Here is a 6,891-nt window from a genome sequence, read left to right on the forward strand (position 1 = left end):
GAGTGGGCATCTTCCTCCCTGCAAGCTCCTTTGCATTTATATTGAACGGGAAAGGGCTCCAAGTCATCTAGGAAGGTACTGGATAGATAGGGAAGCCAGGGGGAAATTGTGGGTGGCCCACCCCTGTGGCTGGAAGCAGCACATATACCCTGCCCTCAGGGCAGACAGCCTAGGTGGAGCTGCTGGCTCCCTTCTCCCAACTGAGTGTGAGGGCAGATTCCCCTGGAGGAAGAGGGGTCTGGGAGGATGGAGAGTGATTTCTTTGGGGCGAGTTTAGCCAGCTGGGCCCATCTTGAATATCAGAAGGGACCCCCACTGGACAGGGAGAGGGGAGAGGAATGTTCTCTAAGTCAGGCAGTCATGCAGGCCAAGAGAGGAATTACCTCAGAGAGGAGGCGGAGACAGGCGGCTGATCAGCACGATTCCTGCAGGCTGCAGGGACTCTAACCTGCCCCGAGGGCAAAGGGACAGATAGCCTTCTGAACGGCTAATCGATCTAAGGAGACATATCGTCTCAATCGGAGAATTCCTCCCTAGCATATATGAAGTCCCTGGTTGGATTCCTGACTTTTCTTAGAAAAATGAGCCGCTGGGTTATTAGGCATCCAGCTGAAACTTTATGGCAGGAAATACATAGACATTCTCTTTGTATTAGATTTTCTTGGATCTCCAATTTTTTTTAAAGGTACCTTTTAAAAGTTTCCTTATTTCACCCACTAAAATCTGGTTCAAAACCTGCAGAGACCAGGCTGCAGGATGATTGATGAACACCAGCAGTCTGAGAAGACCTTTAAGGGTCTAAGAGAAAAGGCTGTTTTTCTGTGCTTTTTTTTTTTTTTTACTTCTTCTTTCTCCATTTTTTTAAATGAGTCACTGCTCTCATGTTTATTGTTTGTTGTGTTTCCCCTTCCTTTGTTTATCTGTTTGTTTCCTTTTTTCTTTCATTTACCATTTTCTCTACCTATGCTATTTCTTTTCTCTCCTTCATATTTATATCTTCCATTTTCTGTTGTTTTTCTTTCATTCCACTTCTTTTTGTTTGGGTTTCAACTTTTCTGGTTTTTATTTCTTGCTCTCTTTTTTTCTGTTTACTTTTTTTTCCCCTTCTCTCTTTTTTTTTCCCTCCTCTTTTCATCATTCTGGCCCTGTAATTCATTCTTCATATTTTTCTCTGTTCTGTTTCTAGTTTCTTGTTTCTATTCCACTTTTCTAATCTTATTTCACTGCACTTCTTACTCATGTTAATTTTTCAATTTCTTAGGTCTTGTACAGTTCCTCTCCTACCTATTACTATTATTATTACTATTATTCTTTTTCTCTTCCTATCTCTTTCCTTTTCTCTGATCTTAATTTTTTTTCAAGAGATAATAGACCACAACAAGGAGACAGAATAAGAGGAATGTAGTGTCAAAGTGAAACCTTACCGCACACATGAAAACAATAAAATAGAACCATAGAACAGAAAGACAAACTAATCAACTGAATAAACCCATCAAGATAAATAGATGCCTAGACACCAACAAAAAATTACAAGGCATACTAAGAAACAGAAAGACATAGCCTAGTCCAATGAGCAAGTCCAATGAGCAAACTAAAAACCAAGAGGAGATGTAGAACATGGAACAACTAATCAGAGATGTCGAAACAAATATCATGAATCAACTTAATGAAGTGAAGGAAGGGATCAAGCATATTAAGAAGACACTGGGAGAAGAAGGTGATGCTTTCTCCCAGAAGACTGAAGATGCCTGGGTCTGGCTGCCAGCGATTCTTTGTCCTGGCCTGTTCTGTCACATGGCAATGCACATGGTGACCTCTCCTGGCTTCTTTCTCTTCTGAGTTCTGTTGACTTCCAGCTTCTGGCTACTCCCTATGGCTTCTTTCTCTGTGGTCTTCCCAAAAGACCTTCAGTAATAGGATGAAGATCCATCCTGATTCAATTAGGCACACCTCAACTGAAGAAGCCTCATTAAAAGGTCCTATTTACAGTGGATTCATACCCACAGGAATGCATTTCCTCTAAGAATATGTTTTTCTGGAGTATATAGCTCCAAACCACCACATCAGGTAAGACACTTTTGTCTTAGGAGACTTCCCATACCACTCCAACCCCTTTTCTCAGTATCTACTATTCTACCTTCCTTTGACTGCATGGGAAAGAACTTGGACTTTGAAATCAGGCAGACCTGATTTTCAATTCTATCACCTTCACACAGAAGCACTAAAGTTTAAAATTAAGCCCTGAGCCTAATTCCCTCATTTATTAAAATGGACATAACCACATACTTGCAAAGATGCTATAAAGACTTAAATGAAATAATGTGAGTGAAAGTGCCCAATGTTGTTTGAACATGTCAATCTCTCAATAGATAACAATTTCCATTTTCCCACTTGGTTAGCAATTACAGTCAAAGGTTGTTTTCAGGAATTATTTGGTTTATTCTTCCCAACTATCTGCGTAGGGGGTGGCCCAAAGAAGCTAAAGTTTTCCTTCTCCCCAAGAATTTGGATAACTGGAAATTTTCCACTCTCTAAAGATCATATGATTTTCTGGCCCTATAAGAAGTAGAGGAAGCAATGATATTGAGAGATGAGAGTACCTGAATAGTGCTCCAAAAAGCAAATAAATATGTAATTTCTACTCAAAAACAAAACAAAAAGAAATAAAATAAAGCCTATGTTTACTTCCAGCATACTAATTCACTTAAGTTATGTTATAACCCAAAATTAAGCAGAAAGTTAAGCGGATTTATGATTTACTACACACTTGTTTTGTGCCAAGTACTGTGCAAAACTGTTTACATTTGCTATCCCATTTAATCCTCACGAAAGCCATTCCTTCATTAGCATATCTGGTGGATTATGAGAAGGGGAAGATGAGTCTTGCCTTGACATTCATGCCCATCTCTTCCATTGGGTGACTAGTGAAGCTTTAGAATGTCGCCTAAAATGTGGATAAGCAGAGTTGAAACAACCCCTGCAGGTGCTGAATGTCACCTGACCTGCAGAATCTGGGCCAGTTTCATTTGGCAAAAGATTATCACAAGTTTCTGGTCAATTTTTCAGTCGATTCTTCTGAACTCTGTCTAGAATCATCTTATCTTCACCCCTTTTTAAATATCAACAAAGGAGACAAAGGTTCTTTTCATGCAGAATTTTTCATACTCTGGGCTGTTTAAAATACAAGTAGTCTCTCTGGTTGATCATCTGTAATCACGGTTGGAGGACAGGAGGGAGGCTCGGGTGCTCCCCTAGCAAACAGGAAACGTGGCTCCTATTGCTCTGTGACTGGGGTCAGGACACCTGATCTCTTAATCTGTCCCTCTAATAGGGATTATAAAAGAGACAGCGAGACAGAGGAATTGGGTGGCAGGTCGATTAGATCATGCCCTACCTTTTGCCTTCCCAGGCTGCACACTTAAATTTTCTCTTGTCAGACAGCACAGATTAGAAGGTAAAATCATGACTGAATAACTAAGCATCTACCCAGACTTTTCCTAAGAGAGTCTCTCACCTGCAACTTTCCAAGACAGCAGGAACCATACTGGCAGAGATTCACAGAGTCTTTGCAGACTCTGCTGTCCTCCTCGTTTATTCTCTGGGTTGGCAGATAGAAGATGCGAGAAGGCAGGGACCTCGTTTGTCTTATTTACTAATATCACCACTTCCATCGCTGTGTCATCACACGATAGGCATTCAGGAAACGTTCGTTACAGGAAGGAAGGGAGGGAAAAGGAAGGAAGGAAGGGGAGAAGGAAAGACGTAACTCATCCTAGAACCAAAACAACATGGAGAAACGCAGAAAATACTGTAGCCTAGAATTGGTCTTGCTCTCAAAATTCAGTGCTAAAGTTGGAAGAAATCTCATAAAAATACCACTGAGCTCAGGTTCTGCCCCTCCCCCATTTAAGGAATTCAGAGGGTTAAGTGGTTAACCACTGTCTCACAGTGAGTTTGTAACTTTGTAGCAAAGGTGACCAGCCCTTGGTCCAAGAGCTTTCCCTTGATCTGTGTGGCCTCTCTGGTGAATGCTTCTGACCACTGTGTCATCATTGTCTATGTTTTTGAAAAGTATGTATGATCAATGGACTGAGTGATTATAATAGGTTGACATGACCAGTTATGGTTTTTAATAACAGAACACTTTCTTTTTCTAGTACTTGTATGAGTGCGTTTGTTTGTGTGTGTGTGTGTGTGTATTCCCTTGTAGTTTAAAGAACAGTGGAAGATCTAGCCTCATAGGGGTTTCCTCATCAAAGGAGAATAATTTTAAGGGAATTCAAGGACTCAAATTTTCAACCATGTCCTTTTATTAAATAAAATACCTCTAATATTTTGAAATTGAGACAGCAGTGACATTTAAAGAAAACGTACTGTGGTACACTGATATATATTGTGACTTGGAAGAAAGAGTCTTATAATTCACACATTTAATGCATGCCTGTGAATTAGAAGATTAGGCCAATCAAGGTTCCTCAGGAGAAAGCAAGGGACAACTGCCAAGCTGGGAAGGACAAGGTGCTTAGGCTTCATGCCAAAGCGAGAAGAAAGGAGATGCACCTTCAAACATGGAATGAAAAGATTTACCACTGTCCCACCACAAGCTCCCCTTACCTCTGAGTCAGAACTGAGAGCTGATTCTGGGGTAGTTCCCAAAGAGTACTGTATCAGAGGTTTCAAAAAAATTATACTATATTCACACAGTGTTTTTTCTTTTTTTTAAATTATAGTAGTTGTAGAGTTACAAAAAATTCATGTGCCAAATACAGAGTTCCCATATACCTGCCTCCATTTTCCCATTTCTTCCATTTTGTATCATTGTAGTAGCTTTGTTACAAATATATAATTGTACCATTATATATAGTCCAGGGGTTATATTAGGGTACATTGTGCTGTACAGTCATGTGGTATTATTTTTTATTTTTGTTCTAGCAATGTATTTGCCACCTAAAATTTCCCCTTTTAACCCCTCAAATATATAATTCACAATTTTGTGTTATCATAGCCAACATCCATGACTAAAATTTTCCACCCCGTAAACAGAAACTCTGCAACAATGGAGGATTAACTTCTATTCCCTACCCCACCCCAGCCCCTGGTAACCTTTTTCTGACTCTGAATTGGTGTATTCTAATTATTTCATATCAGTGAGATCATCCAATATTTGTCCTTTTGTGTCTGGCTCATTTCACTCAACACAATGTCTTCAAAGTTCATCCACGTTATGGCATATTATTCAGAACAGCTGAATAATATTCCAGTGCATGCCGATTTTAACTTTTGTGAAGTGCCTGCCGTCTCTGTTGATGAGTGCAACACCTTTCTCCTCATCACAAGGAATAGAATGCACTATGCTATGCCCACTTGTTGAATAAGAAAACTGAGAATCAGTTTCCTGGCAATCGTCCCACTATACCTTGCTGGGAATTATTCGGAAGGTGGGGGTGGGGGGGAAAGCGAAGGGGGAAAGGTTATGTTGAAAATAAAAAGATAGAAGCAATAATAATGGGAGAAAGATAAAATGGTGCTCCTGTCATCTACTCTTGGTTATCTACTCCTTTAAGTATAGACATGGAGAGCAAAACAAGAACATGATATTAGAAAAATGAAGCCACTCTCTCACAAATCATAGCTAACAAGTTATTAATTTTTAGCTGATTTGAGTTACATGTCCTTTGCCTTCCCCAGCAAGCCTTCTGATGGTAGGGCTAATGTGTGGCAAAAGAGCCACAGGGAACTGAGAGGCCTGGTTAATGCAAAGATTTGGAATAATTGACCCCTGGATAATGGAGAGCTGACTGTCCTTCTAGGACCTGACTAACTGGTTCCTTCCACCAACTTTCTGGAATTCATTCTTCTATCACTTAAAAGATATCTCTTCTACACTCTTCTATCCCTGGGGATTCAATATTTCAAGAAATTCATTTAAGCCAACTAAAACTCTAGATCATTCTGATTTCACACAACTCTTGTTTCAGTTCCAATGTTTCTGGGAAAACACTGATTGATTTACAGTGGTAGAATATGAGATGTTTTTAAGTAACATATTTGCAATATATCTATTTTGTGATCTCCAGGCTTCAGGTATTTTATAGCAGAAGTTAAAAAAGAAACAACATAACCTGGCACAAATAGGTTCACCTGTGAGCACATAAAAGCTTCCACCAGATGTGTTACCCTTTTCCTCACACTTTCTGACTCCACTCCCCCTGATGCAGTTTTGATGCACAATGATAATTTAGCAATGCATCATTTCAAAATGGCTGAACTCAGACTAGTCATGAACTGATCTAAGTGTCATGCTGAAAGGTACAGATGCCAAGGGCTTGGTGGAGGCTGGGTATACACATTGGCAAGCATCAGAGAGGCATAAGTTATGTTTGATGGGTTTGAAGAAAGCTTAGACTTCAAAGCTAATAGTTGATTCTTTGGTTGTCTTCTCTGCCAAACGGTAAAGTGTGTGGGATGTGTGTGCACTGCTCACCATTAAATATCTGATACTTATTGCTGAGCCCAGAACCTGGGAGGTGCCCAGTACACATTTGTTGGAGGCATGAATCAGAAGGTGACTGAATGAATTATGAGGTGGGAGAAGCAAAGTTTGCCTGGAGTTATCAAAATCTAAAGCTGAATTTTTCAACTGCTTTCCCCTTTCCTTTGTAATGCTGTTTGCAAGCTTGAGTAAAACTTATTGTTGGTTATTATTCATTGGAATGACTTGTGCAATCATGAACTGTGGTCAGTTGACTCAGTCTCTGAAGACGTGGAGGTCATAGGTTTAAGCTCCATGTGACTCAGCTAGTTCCTTTCTGCTCTGTGGCCAGAGACTCAAACTCATCTGTGTTGTGTTCTAATGTCTCACAGTCTGCAAAACAAAAGTACTTCCTAATA

Source organism: Dasypus novemcinctus, chromosome 17, assembly GCF_030445035.2.
Source record: "Dasypus novemcinctus isolate mDasNov1 chromosome 17, mDasNov1.1.hap2, whole genome shotgun sequence".
NCBI classification, from domain to species: domain Eukaryota; kingdom Metazoa; phylum Chordata; class Mammalia; order Cingulata; family Dasypodidae; genus Dasypus; species Dasypus novemcinctus.